The sequence below is a fragment of the Bos javanicus genome, chromosome 4 (genome assembly GCF_032452875.1).
Source record: "Bos javanicus breed banteng chromosome 4, ARS-OSU_banteng_1.0, whole genome shotgun sequence".
NCBI lineage: Eukaryota > Metazoa > Chordata > Mammalia > Artiodactyla > Bovidae > Bos > Bos javanicus.
The window spans coordinates 21,766,649-21,783,875 of record NC_083871.1 but is presented as its reverse complement, the minus strand read 5'-3'; the positions used below and the strand labels follow the sequence as shown (position 1 = coordinate 21,783,875).

At 41.1% G+C, this 17,227-nt stretch overlaps 1 long non-coding RNA gene across 1 annotated transcript in view; it reads right to left on the bottom strand.

The window, feature by feature from the left end:
- The window catches only part of LOC133245889 (uncharacterized), a 107,733-nt gene extending 91,880 nt beyond the window's left edge, over positions 1 to 15,853 (bottom strand). Inside the window, exon 1 of the long non-coding RNA XR_009735802.1 lies at positions 15,627 to 15,853. This is a non-coding gene — a long non-coding RNA (uncharacterized LOC133245889). The remainder of the gene's footprint in view (positions 1 to 15,626) is intronic.
- Positions 15,854 to 17,227: the final 1,374 nt, after the last annotated feature.

Here is a 17,227-nt window from a genome sequence, read left to right as displayed (position 1 = left end):
ATCTCCTTTCCTACATGTACTTCAGGTTCATCTCCATATCAGGTGATATGTTATATACTATATTGATAAGGGCATATATTTTGTTTCTGTAAGAAAGATGCAAAGGACTATAAAATAAGTTACTTTAAAAGACTAGAAACTTAAATGCAGAATAGGCATGAATGACATTATACAGATGTATAGATGGAGGAGCCTGGTAGGCTGCAGTCCATGGGGTCGCAAAGAGTCAGACATAACTGAGCGACTTCACTTTCCCTTTTCACTTTCATGCATTGGAGAAGGAAATGGCAACCCACTCCAGTGTTCTTACCTGGAGAATCCCAGGGACGGGGGAGCCTGGTGGGCTGCCGTCTATAGGGTCGTGCAGAGTTGGACACGACTGAAGTGACTTAGCAGCAGCAGCAGCATAGATGTAGATGTTTTTGCGTGTGTGGATGTAATTATGAATATAAAAATTGGTAGTCCTCCAATGTATTCATTCTCATAATTTCAGGACTTTCAGCAACAATTTCTGTTACTGCTTGCTGCTTACTAAGTCAGTAAAATTTTCTTAGTGCCTGGCCTACCTTGATGTGTAGACTAACCATCCCTTAATGCTGTTTCAGTTCCTTAATGGTACTAAAAGGGACTGTTTACTTAATATCTCTGTGTCCTAGAGAAACTGATCAAATTTGGCCTAGAATAATTTAATTTCAAACTTTAGCCAAATCACTACAATAAAATCCAGTTGTGAACAGATCAAAAGAACTGCCTCACATGACTATTCAGAGGCCAATTTTAGAAAAGCCCACACTTACCCTCCATATTCCACTTGGAAAGTTATTAAAATCATAAATCTGAGTCCTAGAATTACAGCATTTTAAGATTATCTTAAGATCTTTCTCCCTTTCCAGAGAAAAACCGCAAAGGTCAAAGAGCTAAAGAGTCTAGTTCACAAGGCAATTGAGTAATAAACCAAGATTAGTAGACCAATTCCCAGGCTATTCATCTTTCCATGAGTTTCCCTGATTTTCCACTATTCCCAAGAATGTCTTTCCTCTTCTTGTGTCATTAACCAAATTCCCTAGGAACATCTAACTGCTTGTAAAGGGGATATGTTTTCCTCAGAAAGGATCATCTTTTGCAGTGCTCAAGATATGTCTTCTGGCTGAAGTTCCTTAAACAGGTCTTTCCTCAAATCATACTAAGTTTGTTTTAGTGTTAAAGTTGGTAACAGGGAGTTGAATGGAATGTTTCCTGTTATCCTGGAATTGTGGCTAAGGCTCAAGGCTTAGGATAAAAAAGCACACTTCCTAAAGCAAATATTCTCATTCTAAAGAAAGCCATAACAAAGGGGCCAGAGATTTTCCAAGGTCTCTTTGAGAGGTAGCTGAACTGGTAGTACTGAAGTCAACCACCCTCTTCCTATTAGTACAGAAGAAAAGAGCAAGGCAGTTGCATGGTTTTGGGGGTGAGACAAAGGAAGTACCACCTCAGTCAGGTGCCACATGCAAAATACCATGTTTAAGGTCCTGCTTCCTTTTCCAAAGGCAAATTGAGAGCGAGTTCTGAGGATGCACTTGAAAAAATTAGTGAGACTGCAGAGAAGAACCTGTTACTTCTCCCCAGCTGGTTGTTCCAAGAGAAGCAAATTTTGTATGCCCATCATTCTACTGTCATTGGGAGCAAAGAACAGAGGAGAATTGTTGGGGGCCCTTGCCATATGTTCTTTATAGCTTGGGTTTTAATGTGAGCATAAGGCTGGTCTTGACATGTATTTGTAAATTCCTGGAGACAGAAGGTGCTTTCAGTAGTCAATACCAATAGGCAAAGAAATCATGGTATAACAACCTGGGAATAAAATAGGGGCAATACACAGCTTCTGTTTGAGAGGATACAGAAGAGGAACTAAGCATTCACTTGGTTCTGTGTGAATGATCATGGAAGTTAGAAAAAGGGGATGAAGTTTTTGGATAACAATATATTATCCAAAATATTGGATGAAAATATATTCCCATAGAATATATGAAGCCTAAAATAAGTCACGCCTGTTCCATAGAGGGCTCAAAGGTAAAGCTAAGCCCCACTGGAGAGAACCATGCACTACATTCTAGGGTCACCCTGACACATTCTAACAGATGCAGATGGAGATAAAGCCAAGCAGACCAAGATCAAAGCAGAGTGAAGCCAAGAGCAAGAATAGAAATGCAGTGATATAGGATAACCTCTGACTCTCTAGTCCTTACTTCTTAACCCAAATACCAGGAAGCCAGATCCAGAAGAAGGAGAAAAGAGAAACATTAAATCCTACGCTCTCCACTTTCCAAGTTTCTTACAACACAATCAGCCAGTAATGGGGCTACTAGAACTTTTGAGATTAGCGAGATTGACTTTTTTATAAACATAGGCAGAAAATTGGAAGGGAAAGAAAGTTTTAATATAATTGAAGGCAATAATTTAAAATATATTAGTGTCTTGTAAAGGTACAAATTGTTTATATTTTGTTTTTATACCATTCCTTTCAGTATTCAACAGGGTATCAGCTCAGTTCAGTTCAGTTGCTCAGTCGTGTCCCACTCTTTGCGACCCCATGAATTGCAGCACGCCAGGTCTCCCTGTCCATCACCAACTCCCAGAGTTCACCCAGACTCATGTCCATCGAGTCAGTGATGCCATCCAGCCATCTCATCCTCTGTCGTCCCATTCTCCTCCTGCCCCCAATCCCTTCCAGCATCAGAGTCTTTTCCAATGAGTCAACTCTTCGCATGAGGTGGCCAAGGTATAAGTATCTCATAAATATATGTTGAGTTTAACTAAATTTGTTATTTTAAATATTCAGATGAAATTTAGGGGTTTTTCACCTAAGAAAATAAAAATGAGAAATCTGTAAACAAAATCAAGAGTAACTGAGAAATGATGCTTGGCAGAAACCAACACAATACTGTAAAGCAATTATCCTTCAATTAAAAATAAACGTTCAGTAGGAGGAAAGAACAATAAGAGAATTATTAGATAAAATGAATAGTTATGGTAAGTATATCTATTAGCTAAACAGTAAACATATAAAACTATCAGGATTAGCACAGAGGTCTACCACGAACACAATTATCAACAAATGCTAGTCCTCTTCACGATAAGACTCGATACTTTTAGCTGCTGTAAGCTGTAAATACTATGAAGTGACTAAGCAGCAGCATAGATTCAAGTATGATTTCTTCTTCACGACTAGGAAACTGACAATGGTACATGCAGTTCTTCCTTTCCGTTGGTTTAAGTCATCTACTCTCATTCGCACACCCTTATATCCTCCTGGATGTCTCACAAGCAAAGGTGGCAAAGTCAACAAGTCATCAATGTTCCCCACCCTCATCCTCATCTCCTCCTTATTCTGCTCCAGTGTTCCCAGCCACAATAAATAGCAGCACTATCTGTTAATCAAGCCAGAAATCTGAATTCATCTGAAACCTTTTGTTCCTCATCCCACCTTCCAGCCAGTCACCTCGTCCACTTGCTTTAGCTCTTAAATATTTTTCACACCTACTACCTTGTCTTGACTTCCCACACAAGAGAAGACTCTACACATGGACATCACCAGATGGTCAACACTGAAATCAGATTGATTATATTCTTTGCAGCCAAAGATGGAGAAGTTCTATACAGTCAGCAAAAACAAGACTGGGAGCTGACTGTAGCTCAGATCATAAACTCCTTATGGCCAAATTCAGACTTAAGTGAAGAAAGTAGGGAAAACCACTAGACCATTCAGGTATGACCTAAATTAAATCCCTTATGATTATATGGTGGAAGTGAGAAATAGATTTAAGGGACTAGATCTGATAAAGTGCCTGATGAACTATGGACTGAGGTTCGTGACACTGTACAGGAGACAGGGATCAAGAACATCCCCATGGAAAAGAAATGCAAAGAAGCAATATGGCTGTCTGAGGAGGCCTTACAAATAGCTGTGAAAAGAAGAGAAGCAAAAGCAAATGAGAAAAGGAAAGATATAAGCATCTGAATGCAGAGTTCCAAAGAATAGCAAGGAGAGGTAAGAAAGCCTTCCTCAGTGATCAGTGCAAAGAAATAGAGGAAAACAAAAGAATGGGAAAGACTAGAGATCTCAAGAAAATTAGAGATACCAAGGGAACATTTCATGCAAAGATGGGCTTAATAAAGGACAGAAATGGTATGGACCTAACAGAAGCAGAAGATATTAAGAAGAGGTGGCAAGAATACACAGAAGAACTGTACAAAAAAGATCTCATGACCCAGATAACCACAATGGTGTGATCACTCACCTAGAGCCAGACATCCTGGAATGTGAAGTCAAGTGGGCCTTAGACAGCATCACTAGGAACAAAGCTAGTGGAGGTGACAGAACTCCAGTTGAGCTATTTCAAATCCTGAAAGATGACGCTGTGAAAGTGCTGCACTCAATATGCCAGCAAATATGGAAAACTCAGCAGTGGCCACAGGACTGAAAAAGGTCAGTTTTCATTCCAATCCCAAAGAAAGGCAATGCCAAAGAATGCTCAAACTACCGCACAATTGCACTCATCTCACACACTAGTAAAGTAATGCTCAAAATTCTCCAAGCCAGGCTTCAGCAATATGTGAACCGTGAACTTCCAGATGTTTAAGCTGGTTTTAGAAAAGGCAGAGGAACCAGAGATCAAATTGCCAACATCTGCTGTATCATGGAAAAAGCAAGAGAGTTCCAGAAAAAACATCTAGTTCTGCTTATTGACTATGCCAAAGCCTTTGACTGTGTGGATCACAATAAACTGTGGAAGATTCTAAAAGAGATGAGAATACCAGACCACCTGACCTGCCTCTTGAGAAACCTATATGCAGGTCAGGAAGCAACAGTTAGAACTGGACATGGGAAAACAGACTGGTTCCAAATAGGAGAAGGAGTACGTCAAGGCTGTATATTGTCACTCTGCTTTTTTAACTTATATGCAAAGTACATCATGAGAATGCTGGGCTGGAAGAAGCACAAGCTGGAATCAAGACTGCAGGGAGAAATATCAATAACCTCAGATATGCAGATGACACTACCCTTATGGCAGAAAGTGAAAAGGAACTAAAAAGCCTCTTGATGAAAGTGAAAGAGGAGAGTGAAAAAGTTGGCTTAAAGCTCACCATTCAGAAAACTAAGATCATGGCATCTTGTCCCATCACTTCATGGGAAATAGTTGGGAAAACAGTGGAAACAGTGTCAGACTTTTTTTTTTGGGGGGGGGGCGTGCTCCAAAATCACTGCAGATAGTGATTGCAGCCATGAAATTAAAATATGCTTACTCCGTGGAAGGAAAGTTATGACCAACCTGGACAGCATATTGAAAAGCAGAGATATTACTTTGCCAACAAAGGTCCATCTAGTCAAGGCTATGGTTTTTCCAGTGGTCACGTATGGATGTGAGAGTTGGACTGTGAAGAAAGCTGGGTGCTGAAGAATTGATGCTTTTGAACTGCGGTGTTGGAGAAGACTCTTGAGAGTCCCTTGGACTGCAAGGAGATCCAACCAGTCCATCCTAAAGGAGATCAGTCCTGGGTGTTCATTGGAAGGACTGATGCTAAAACTGAAACTCCAATACTTTGGCCACCTGATGCAAAGAGTTGACTCATTGGAAAAGACCCTGATGCTGGGAAGGACTGGGGGCAGGAGGAGAAGGGGACGACAGAGGATGAGATGGCTGGATGGCATCACTGACTCGATGGACGTGAATCTGGGTGAACTCTGGGAGTTGGTGATGGACAGGGAGGCCCGGCATGCTGTGATTCATGGGGTCACAGAGTTGGACACGACCAAGCGACTGAACTGAACTGAACTAAACCTTCTTCTTATGTCTGTTGTTGTTGCCTCAATGTAAATGGTCAATATCCCTGGTGACTCAGACGGTAAAGCGTCTGCCTGCAATATAAGAGACCTGGGTTTGATCCCTGGGTTGGGAAGATCCCTGAAGAAGGAAATGGCAACCCACTCCAATATTCTTCCCAGGAAAATCCCATGGATGGAGGAGCCTGGCAGGCTACAGTTCATGGGGTCACAAAGAATCAGATACAACTGAGCGACTTTACTTTCACTTTTTCTTTTACCCTGGCTTTGGCTTCCTTTAAACCATCCTCTCCACATCACCCAGAGAGGAGGACCATGGCACAATCCTGCTAGAATACTTCACTGAGTCTCTACCATTCAAAGCGTAAAAGCCAAACTCCCAAGAAGAGCGTCACCATGAGGGTGCTCTTCCCAGTTCACTTCCTATTCTCTCCATCCGGTTTCTTACTCTCTGGAATGCAGCAGTTTTTCTTACATGCATACTGCATGGTGGTACACGGCTCTTTGTCTCTGCTCAAGCTATTTCCTTCTAACCTCTAACAGTTAGCTTTCAGGATTACCCAGGAGATCTTTCCTGATTCCCCACAATGCACAGTATACCCACTGCATGGCTTTATCATGCTCCTGCTGCTAAGTCACTTCAGTCGTGTCCGACTCTGTGTGACCTCATAGACAGAAGCCCATCAGGCTCCCCCGTCCCTGGGATTCTCCAGGCAAGAACACTGGAGTGGGTTGCCATTTCCTTCTCCAATGCATGAAAGTGAAAAGTGAAAGTGAAGTCGCTCAGTCTGTCCGACTCTTAGCGACCCCATGGACTGCAGCCTACCAGGCTCCTCCGTCCATGGGATTTTGCAGGCAAGAGTACTGGAGTGGGGTGCCATTGCCTTCTCCGGCTTTATCACAGTATGGCTTTATCATAGTATGGTGAAATAAGATGTTTTCTCCTTAACCAGATTCTAAGAACCTTTATTGAAGGGCAAGTAATTGACATCTTCCTAATCTAAGTTCCTCACAGAAAAAGAGAAATAAATATCAATTTTAAAAATAAATAACAAATAAAAAGAGAAATAAAAGACTAAACTGAACTAAATATTAGAAAGTAAAAATTAATAACAGGTAGCATGTCTACGGGGTCCCACAGAGTCAGACACGACTGAAGTGACTTAGCAGCAGCATGTTACACAAGCCCCTTAAACCTGCAGATATTATGCTAAGAGTTTTCTACCCATTATTTAATCTTTATAACATCTCTGTGAAGAAGGCTGATCGCTGAAGAATTGATGCTTTTGAACTGTGATGTTGGAGAAGACTCTTGAGAGTCCCTTGGACTGCAAGGAGATCCAACCAGTCCATTCTGAAGGAGATCAGCCTTGGGATTTATTTGGAAGGAATGATGATAAAGCTGAAACTCCAGTCCTTTGGCCACCTCATGCGAAGAGTTGACTCACTGGAAAAGACTCTGATGCTGGGAGGGATTGGGGGCAGGAGGAGAAGGGGACAACAGAGGATGAGATGGCTGGATGGCATCACTGACTCAATGGACGTGAGTCTGGGTGAACTCCGGGAGTTGGTGATGGACAGGGAGGCCTGGCGTGCTGCGATTCATGGGGTCGCAAAGAGTCGGACACAACTGAGTGACTGTACTGAACTGAAATGAACATCTCTGTAAGGTGAGTAGTTTTGTGGCCCTTATTACACAAATGAGGGGCATGGGGCCCATGGGCTTAAGTAATTGATCTAAGGTCACAGAGGCATTTATGGCTAGAGTCAGAATTCCAAAGTTTGACTCTCAGGCTTCAGTGCTCAACTAACATGCTGCTGGCTGACTTGCAAAATTACTTTCTGTATGTGACTAAACTACAAATTCATGAGATGAACTGCCCCGCCCCAAAACAGAGACTCTTTTAGGAGCTAAGTCAGTCATTGCTGTGTTTGTGTAATGTTAGGCCTTTTCACTACCAGAAAACGATGATGAGTGATGTGAAAGTCACCCAGTCGTGTCTGACTCTTTGTGACCCCATGGACTGTAGCCCACCAGGCTCCTCTGTCCATGAAATTTTCCAGGCAAGAATACTGGAGTGGGTTGGCATTTCCTTCTCCAAGAAAAGGGTGGACTTTACTCTAAACCATTTAATTATGCTCAGTTTCATCAGCAGTCAGGCTGTTATCTTCCATTATCTCTGACTGAAAAAGCATGCTTGATCGGTAAATTCCTACTTACAGAAGAAAGAGTATAAAGGTAAATTGCTAGGATCAAACCTATGAGTTAAGTTGACCCCTGACTCAAGAGAAGTCCAATTACACAGCATAAGCAAACCCCAAAATGATACCCCTTCCTGGCTTCTGTGAGCAGTTAAACATAGAAGAGAAGAAGCCAACATACACTGAAAAATTCCTAGAGAAGATTGACAGGTATAATGAACGACAAGTCTACAAACGGAGAAGGTGAACAATATCAGACAGGCCTGGGAAATGAATTCAATCAGGAGCATCTCTGAAACAAGTAACAGATATACAATATTCCTCACAAAACATGTCTATGGACTTTCAGACTTCTCCATGGCTGTATTTTAAGATTTGGAAAATGTTTTAGTAAGCATAAAAATCTAACATGGAGTTAAAACTGTAAACAAATTATTGTCATCATGTAAAATGTTTTCTTAGAAAATCAGACTTCATGGTAGCAAATCAATGCTTTCAGACACATCGCTAATATTTCCTAAAATAAAATCACCACCTGGAACTTAACATGGGTATCAGCCACAGTAGTGATCATGGAAAATACTACAGGCTTCATCAATCTGGGAATTTACACTGATGTGATGGGAGGCCTTTGGGTAGACGGCCAGGCAAACTCATCCAGAACAGACAAGCTTGCAGACCAAATGAAAACACTTGATTCACACAGCTTATTGAATCAATCTTCAAGCACAGCAACAAGCAAGAGGAAAGAGAGAGGGGAAGTTAACGCACATAGGGTAGGGTACAGGAAATTCCTGAATCTTTCTCCATGTTCTCTTGTTTTGAATGGTTCATGACTGTTTTTTGTCTAAGCCCTTCTGTATTCACGTTAGGAAAGCAGAAACAAGGTATCAAAACTGGGCAGCTTACACAACAGAAGTTTCATGTCTCAGTTCGGAGGCTAAAAGATCAAGGTTCCCTGTTTATGTTCCAGTTCTAGTGGTTTTGTGGCAATTTTTGGCATTCCTTTCCTTCTGCATCACCCTGATCTCTGCCTTTGACCTGGTGTTCTCCATATGTGCATGTCTGTGTCTCAACATTCCCTTTAATAAGGACTCCGGTCATATCAGATGATGGGCCTACTCTACTCCAGTATGAACTCATCTGAATTAATACAACTGCAGCAATCCTATTTCCAAGAAAGGTCTCATTCTAGGCAACAGGGGTTAGGACTCCCACATATTAATTTGAGAGGATGTGATGATTAATTTTATGTGTCAACTAGATTAACCCATAGGATGCATGGATATTTGGAAAGCAATATTTCTAAGTGTGTTTGTGAGGGAGGGTGTTCCCAGAAGAGATCAGCATTTGCTTTGGTGAACTGAATGCAGCAGATGACCCTCCCCAGTGTGAGTGGGCATCATACAATCCCTTGAATTCAGTTCAGTCGCTCAGTCATGTTCGACTATTTGTGACCCCATGAACTGCAGCATGCCCAGCCTCCCTGTCCATCACCAACTCCCAGAGTCCATGCAAACTCATGTTCATTGAGTCGGTGTTGCCATGCAACCATCTCATCCTCTGTGGCCTCCTTCTCCTCCTGCCCCCAATCTTTATCAGCATCAGGGTCTTTTCAAATGAGTCAGCTCTTCGCATCAGGTGGCCAGAGTATTGGAGTTTCACCTTCAACATCAGTCCTTCCAATGAACATCCAGGGCTGATCTCCTTTAGGATGGACTGGTTGGATCTCCTTGCAATCCAAGGGACTCTCAAGAGTCTTCTCCAACACCACAGTTCAAAAGCATCAATTCTTCAGCACTCAGCTTTCTTTATAGTCCAACTCTCACATCCCTATGTGACTACTGGAAAAACCATAGCTTTGACTAGACGGACCTTTGTTGGCAAAGTAATGTCTCTGCTTTTTAATATGCTGTCTAGGTTGGTCATAACTTTCCTTCCAAGGAGTAAGCGTCTTTTAATTTCATGGCTGCAATCACCATCTACAGTGATTTTGGAGCTCCACACACACAAAAAAAAGTCAGCCACCGTTGCCACTGTTTCCCCTTCTATTTGCCATGAAGTGATGGGACCAGAGGCCATGATCTTCGTTTTCTGAATGTTGAGCTTTAAGCCAACTTTTTCACTCTCCTCTTTCACTTTCATCAAGAGGCTCTTTAGTTCTTCACTTTCTGCCGTAAGGGTGGTGTCATCTGCAAGCATATCTGAGGTTATTGATATTTCTCCCGGCAATCTTGATTCCAGCTTGTGCTTCCTCCAGCCCAGCGTTTCTCATGATGTACTCTGCATATAAGTTAAATAAGCAGAGTGACAATATACAGCCTTGAAGTACTCCTTTTCCTCTTTGGAAGCAGTCTGTTGTTCCATGCCCAGTTCTAACTGTTGCTTCCTGACCTGCATATAGGTTTCTCAATAGGCAGGTCAGGTGCTCTGGTATTCCTATCTCCTTCAGAATTTCCCACAGTTTATTGTGATCCACACAGTCAAAGGCTTTGGCACAGATGATAAGGCAGAAATAGATGTTTTTCTGGAACTCTCTTGCTTTTTCCATGATCCAGCAGATGTTTGGAATTTGATCTCTGGTTCCTCTGCCTGTTCTAAAACCAGCTTGAACATCTGGAAGTTCATGGTTCACATATTGCTGAAGCCTGGCTTGGAGAATTTTAAGCATTACTTTGGTAGTGTGTGAGATGAGTGCAATTGTGTGGTAGTTTGAGCATTCTTTGGCATTGCCCTTCTTTGGGATTGGAATGAAAACTGACCTTTTCCAGTCCTGTGGCCAGTGCTGAGTTTTCCAAATTTGCTGGCATATTGCGTTCAGCACTTTCACAGCATCATCTTTTAGGATTTGAAATAGCTCGACTGGAATTGATCACCTCCACTAGCTTTGTTTGTAGTGATGCTTCCTAAGGCCCACTTGACTTCACATTCCAGGATGTCTGGCTCCAGGTGAGTGTGAGTGATCACACCATCATGGTTATCTGGGTCATGCAGATCTTTTTTGAGTCCCTCGATTGCCCTACTAGAAAAGTTGAACAGATCCTTCCTCCTCCCTCTTCTCTCTATCTCTCTCACCCTCTCCCTCTGTCTTACTGTTTGAGCTGAGACAATCTGTTTTCCTGCCCTTGGGCTATACCATCAGCATTCCCGATTCTCAGATCTTTGGACTTAGACTGGAACTCAAACCACCAGCTTTCCTGTATCTCCAGCTGACAGACAGCAGACCACGGGACTTTTCAGCCTCCAACACTATGAGAGCTAATTCCTTATACTAACTCGATCAATCTCCCTGTCACTCTCTTTCTCTGATAGTCTTCTAATACTGTTCCTCTGCAAAACTCCAACAAATTAAGAGGCTAGTGGCGCAACTCAACCCATATCATCTTCCATCACTTCTTGTCTTACACCTGTTCTGTTCATCACTGTCAATACATCTCACAAGTTATCAATACTTGCTTCTAGAGCATATGGCACCCATCTCCCTTATCTTACTTCTCTTATTTCAATAGATAAAATATCCTTAAACACTGCAGCAAATATGTATCATAAGACCAAATGTTTTCATCTGTAAAATACCACAAATATACAGGATACCACTGACCTACAGTTTTTAGTGATTCTGCCAGGTATATGAAAATTCTGTCATTGAATTGCCATCACCCAGACTGTCTCTTTATCCATTATTATCAAATGATCTGGTTCTTGTATCAAAGGTGACACTTTTCACCTCTACCCAGGGACAGGAGTCTACATGACAGCAGGTTTCATATCCATAAAATTACATAAGTCTTGTGAAGCTCATAAGGAGATACAGTGTCTATTTTATAAATGAGATGAAGGAAAAGAGATGAAAGGAAGAGAGACCTCTTTTCAAGAGATGTTTTTGATCAGTTCTTTGCAAATACTGAAGGATAGTCTGTTTCCTCGCAGTCTCCAAGCTTAACAGTCTATTTTTCCTTTCATTAAACATTGATTTTTATGCCAGAGGAACTGTGACACACCATAAAATCCGGGCACTACCTAGGAAATGGTTCTTCTCAGTAAAGATAAAACACTACAAAGAGTAATGAGATAGAAACTGTAAGTCACAGCCCTTTTGAGTTATCCAATATTTGGAAATCCACAGCACAGGTTCGAGGGTAACACACTATTTTACATCACAGAGGTTAAAGTTATATATAAAGACAAACTACCAAGGTCATGGTTTGTCCAAGAAAAACCCTGCAAGAAATTTAAGATTCTCTTTCTGCTTTTCTACCTGCATTTCCTTCCTCTTCCCTGGAAATTCTCTTATATATCCTGGCCTGTAATTGCTGAACTTGTAAAGACATTAATTAATAGCTACTTTATTAACTGCTAAGAGTTTAAGTTAGATCTCAGCAGGTTTGCATGTCAGAATCATCCATGGAGGCTGCATTCCAATCCCCCAAATTCTAATTCAGCAAATCTAGGACTGTGTTTAGCATGATTTTAAAGAAACTTCTGCAAGAGGTCTTGATCAGCCAGTCTGAGAACCTCTAGTTCAGTCGCTTAGCAGCTAATACCATCATCTGTAGTCATTCTAAGGAAAAATTTCCCTCCCCCAAACCACACTGTTCTCCAGAGAACTGTTTACCAGAATACAGGTTTCCAAAAGTTTCTGTTCCAAGCTCTATTAAAATAGTTTTGAGCATACACTGCCAATATGTGACTTGTCTCATTTATAAACTATATATCTGTGATAGTGTATTAATACATTTAATTATCACAGAACATACACAAAGGCCAAGTTCAATAGGAAGAGATAAAATGAGTGCACTCAGCAGTAAGTAGATCATTCTGAGACATCAAGAGCTGGATACACTCTGTGTGGGGTTCCCTTCACTAGTGCTTTTGAAGACTAACACAATTCAGCTTTTCTGCCCCTCTCTATGGCTTTTGGATGATGCCTTCCTACATTTCAACAGCACTCTACAGCATGCAGAGCATGTTCGTGTCCACAATCATATTTTTCACTCAAGCATTCTAAAAGAATTTTTATTGGTGGTGTTGTCCAGTTGCTAAGTCATGTATGACTCTGTGATCCCATGGACTGCAGACCTACAAGAATAGATTTAGTTAATACTAATAATCTGTCCTAGAGGGGGACACTAACCCTCAGCCAGGACATTCTCAAGGTCTAGCAGTTAAAAATGGCGGGACTAAGACCCAAATCCCAGTCTTTTATCTCAGAAGAGTGCTTCATAATGCAGGGCTCAGCTAGGTTGTCCAGAATGATTGTGTTTGCCTTCTACTCTAAGGCAGAAGACAAGAAAAAGTTGCTTTTTAACTACACTTATTTTAGAGATTAACAGAGCTGCCTGCTGGAATTATATGTATCACCTGATGAAGAATTTAATCAAATTTTATAGGCTAATTAAAAACAAACAAACCAAAAATCCCTCCACGTACAACCTATAATGCAGTGTGTTGCTATTGTTGTTCAGTCACTAAGTCGTGTCTGACTCTTTGAGACCCCATGGACTGCAACATCCCAGGCTCCTCTGTCCTCCACTATCTCCTGGACTTTGCTCAGATTCATGGCCACTGAGTCAGTGATGCTATCTAATCATCTCATCCTCTGCCATCCACTTCTCCTGTTGCCTTCAATCTTTCCCAGCATCATGGTCCTTTTCACTGAGTTAGCTCTTTGCATCAGGTGGCCAAAGTATTGGAGTTTCAGCATCAGTCCTTCCAATGTATATTCGGGGTTGATTTCCTTTAGGATTGACTGGTTTGATCTCCTTGCAGCAGTGGTTCTCAACCTGGGATGACTCTGTCTCTGGGGGAACATTTGGGCGTGTCTGAAGATATTTTTGATTGCCAACATGCAAAGGAAAGTTGCTACTGACATAAAAAATTTTATAGGCTCAAAATATCGATAGTACTAGATTGTGAAACCCTGCTGTAATAGATCTGAAAGTTTTAGTTACAAATCCCTGTAAGTGGCTGATGAAATCTATTCAGTCTCCAAAAGCAAACGTGTATGCAGTCCAAATATTACACATTTCCAATGTATTTACTGGTTTTCACAGACCATAATGTAAGAACCCCAGATCTACACAGTAAAAATAACAATAGGTCCAAGACTTCATTGAATCGACTTTGTTTTTTTAACTCCTCAGAGACATGAATCACTATCAGACGTGTTCCGGGACTCATGTTATTAAACCATAAAGTCAGAAGCTCATAAGCAGCCTATGGATCTGATGTATGCTTTGGGGGATATTAAAGTCATTCATTGCCTAATCAAGTAATATGGGAACATTTTAATTGAGAAGGAGGTTCATATAATCTCATTCCACAAGACATTTTTAATTAAAAAGTAAAAGACCACTAATCTGAAAGTGGACTTGGTGAGTTATTTTATTGCTTCTAGTCCTTTTGAGAGAGATTAGAGGATTTGCTTCATAAAGTCTATCAGGTAGTGATTAAGGGAGCCCCTGGTGGATTATAATATTTTATCTCATAAGGATGAGAATGAATATTCTATTAAAGACTTGTCACCTGACTTCCTGAATTTAGGAGTCAGAAGGGGAAATTATGAAGCAGGCTGTTGTTCTTCAGTTAACTTTACTGTCTTCCTCTACCATTTCTTCCCTTTTGGGTCCAAATTCTGTCTGTCCATTTCCTTCATGCTTCCCCCATAGAAATCTGTCAGTCATATACTAAGAACATTAATTCAAGCAGCATGTACTTTTCCTATGAACATTGCTGAAGCTTAAAAAAAATCACAAAATGAAAGCTATTCTTGTTATCCCACTATTAAGTATTATAAGCCTAAATACAGGGGTTAAGAAATATCTCGGAACTGGAGGTACCTAATCTAACAGCATGAAATATTGGTCCTGCCCAAGACATACAGTGATTTAAAAGCCAAAAACTAAAAAAAGGGTAGCTTTTAGGCTTCCCTGGTGGCTTGGTGATTAAAAAATCCACCTGCCAATGCAAGAGACACGAGTTGTCGAGAAAGATCCCACATGCTTCAGAGCAGCTAAAGCTCTTGCACCACAACTATTGAGCCTGTGTTCCAGAGCATGGGAATCGCAACTACTGGGCCCATGCACCCTAGAGCCCACACCCCTCAAAAAGAGGCAACGGCAATGAGAAGCCTGCTCCCCACAAACAGAGAAAAGCCCATGTACTGCAAGGAACACCCAGCAGAGCCAAAAATAAATCAATAAAATTATTTTTTAAATGTATATTTCAATGTCTCTTAAACATTATAATACCATACATGAAATATACATTATATATATATTAATATGGAGAAGGCAATGGCACCCCACTCCAGTACTCTTGCCTGGAAAATCCCATGGATGGAGGAGCCTGGTAGGCTGCAATCCATGGGGCTGCGAAGAGTCGGACACGACTGAGTGACTTCACTTTCACTTTTCACTTTCATGCACTGGAGAAGGAAATGGCAATCCACTCCAGTGTTCTTGCCTGGAGAATCCCAGGGACGGGGGAGCCTGGTGGGCTGCCGTATATGTGGTCACACAGAGTCGAACCTGACTGAAGTGACTTAGCAGTAGCATATATTAATATATGTATGATATATATTTGGGCTTCCCTTGTGGCTCACCTGGTAAAGAATCTGTCTGCAATGCCGGAGACCTGGGTTTGATCCCTGGGTTGGAAAGATCCCCTGGAGAAGGGAAAGGCTATCCACTCCAGTATTCTGGTTTGGAGAATTCCATAGAATGTATAGTCCACGAGGTCACAAAGAGTCAGACACGACTGAGAGACTTTCACTTTCATGATATATATAGTGATCCCATTTTATCTTAGCTGAAACAAGTCAAACACATTTCTTTCTTAGCATATTAAATGACTTAAGTAAAAAATTTACAATTTAAAAAATTGTCCTCCTTATCAGTAACTGAAATCTTATTTGATATCTCTCATGTTACTTGGGGTTAACAACATGGAATTTTTGCATAACTATTTAAATTCAACTATTTTTGAAGTTTTATTATCTGTAGGATCTTTGAATCCAAAAAATATCCCAAATCTAATTAGGTACAGAAATACTGGTCATTCAAAAATAAAGCATTAAAAGGGAGAATTTGATTCAAAATATAAGCAAAAGCATTAAATAAAAATATCCTTATTTAAATCTCTCATGTGACAGAGAAATGGAGAAAGATAAACTCAGCATGTAAGCAGGCCAGGGAGAGAGCCAAGAAGCTCAGGGTCTCCTCTTCTAAAATAACAACACTCTCAAATGCTTGGGACACATAAAGTTTTTACGAAGTTTCAAAATCAATTTCTTTGCATTTGTGTTGTCAGTTCAGTTCAATCACTCAGTTGTGTTCCACTCTTTGGAACCCCAGACTGCAGCACACCAGGCTTCCCTGTCCATCACCAGCTCCAGGAGCTCACTCAAATTCATGTCCATCGAGTCAGTGATGCCATCCAACCATCTCATCCTCTGTTGTCCCCTTCTCCTCCCACCTTCAATCTTTCCCAGCATCAGTCTTTTCAAATGAATCAGTTCTTCTTCGCATCAGGTGGCCAACGTATTGGAGTTTCAGTTTCAACATCAGTCCTTCCAATGAATATTCAGAACTGATTTCCTTTAGGATGGACTGGTTGGATCTCCTTGCAGTCCAAGGGTCTCTTAAGAGTCTTCTCCAACACCACAGTTCAAAAGCATCAATTCTTTGGCACTCAGCTTTCTTTATAATCCAACTCTCACATCCATACATGACTACTGGAAAAACCATAGCCTTGACTAGATGGGCCTTTGTTGGCAAAATAATGTCTATACTTTTCAATATGCTGTCTAGGTTGGTCATAGCTTTTCTTACGGGGAGCAAACATCCTTTAATTTCATGGCTGCAGTCACCATCTTCAGTGATTTTGGAGCCCCCCAAAACAGTCTGTCACCATTTCCATTGTTTCCCCATCTATTTGCCATCAAGAGATGGGACCAGATGCCATGAACTTAGTTTTTTGAATATTGAGTTTTAAGCCAGCTTTTCACTCTCTTCTTTCACTTTCATCAAGAGGCTGTTTAGTTCTTCTTCACTTTCTGCCATAAGAGTGGTGTCATCTGCATATCTGAGGTTATTGATATTTCTCCCAGCAGTCTTGATTCCAGCTTGTGCTTCTTCCAGCCCAGCGTTTCTCACGATGTACTCTGCATAGAAGTTAAATAAGCAGGGTGACAATACACAGCCT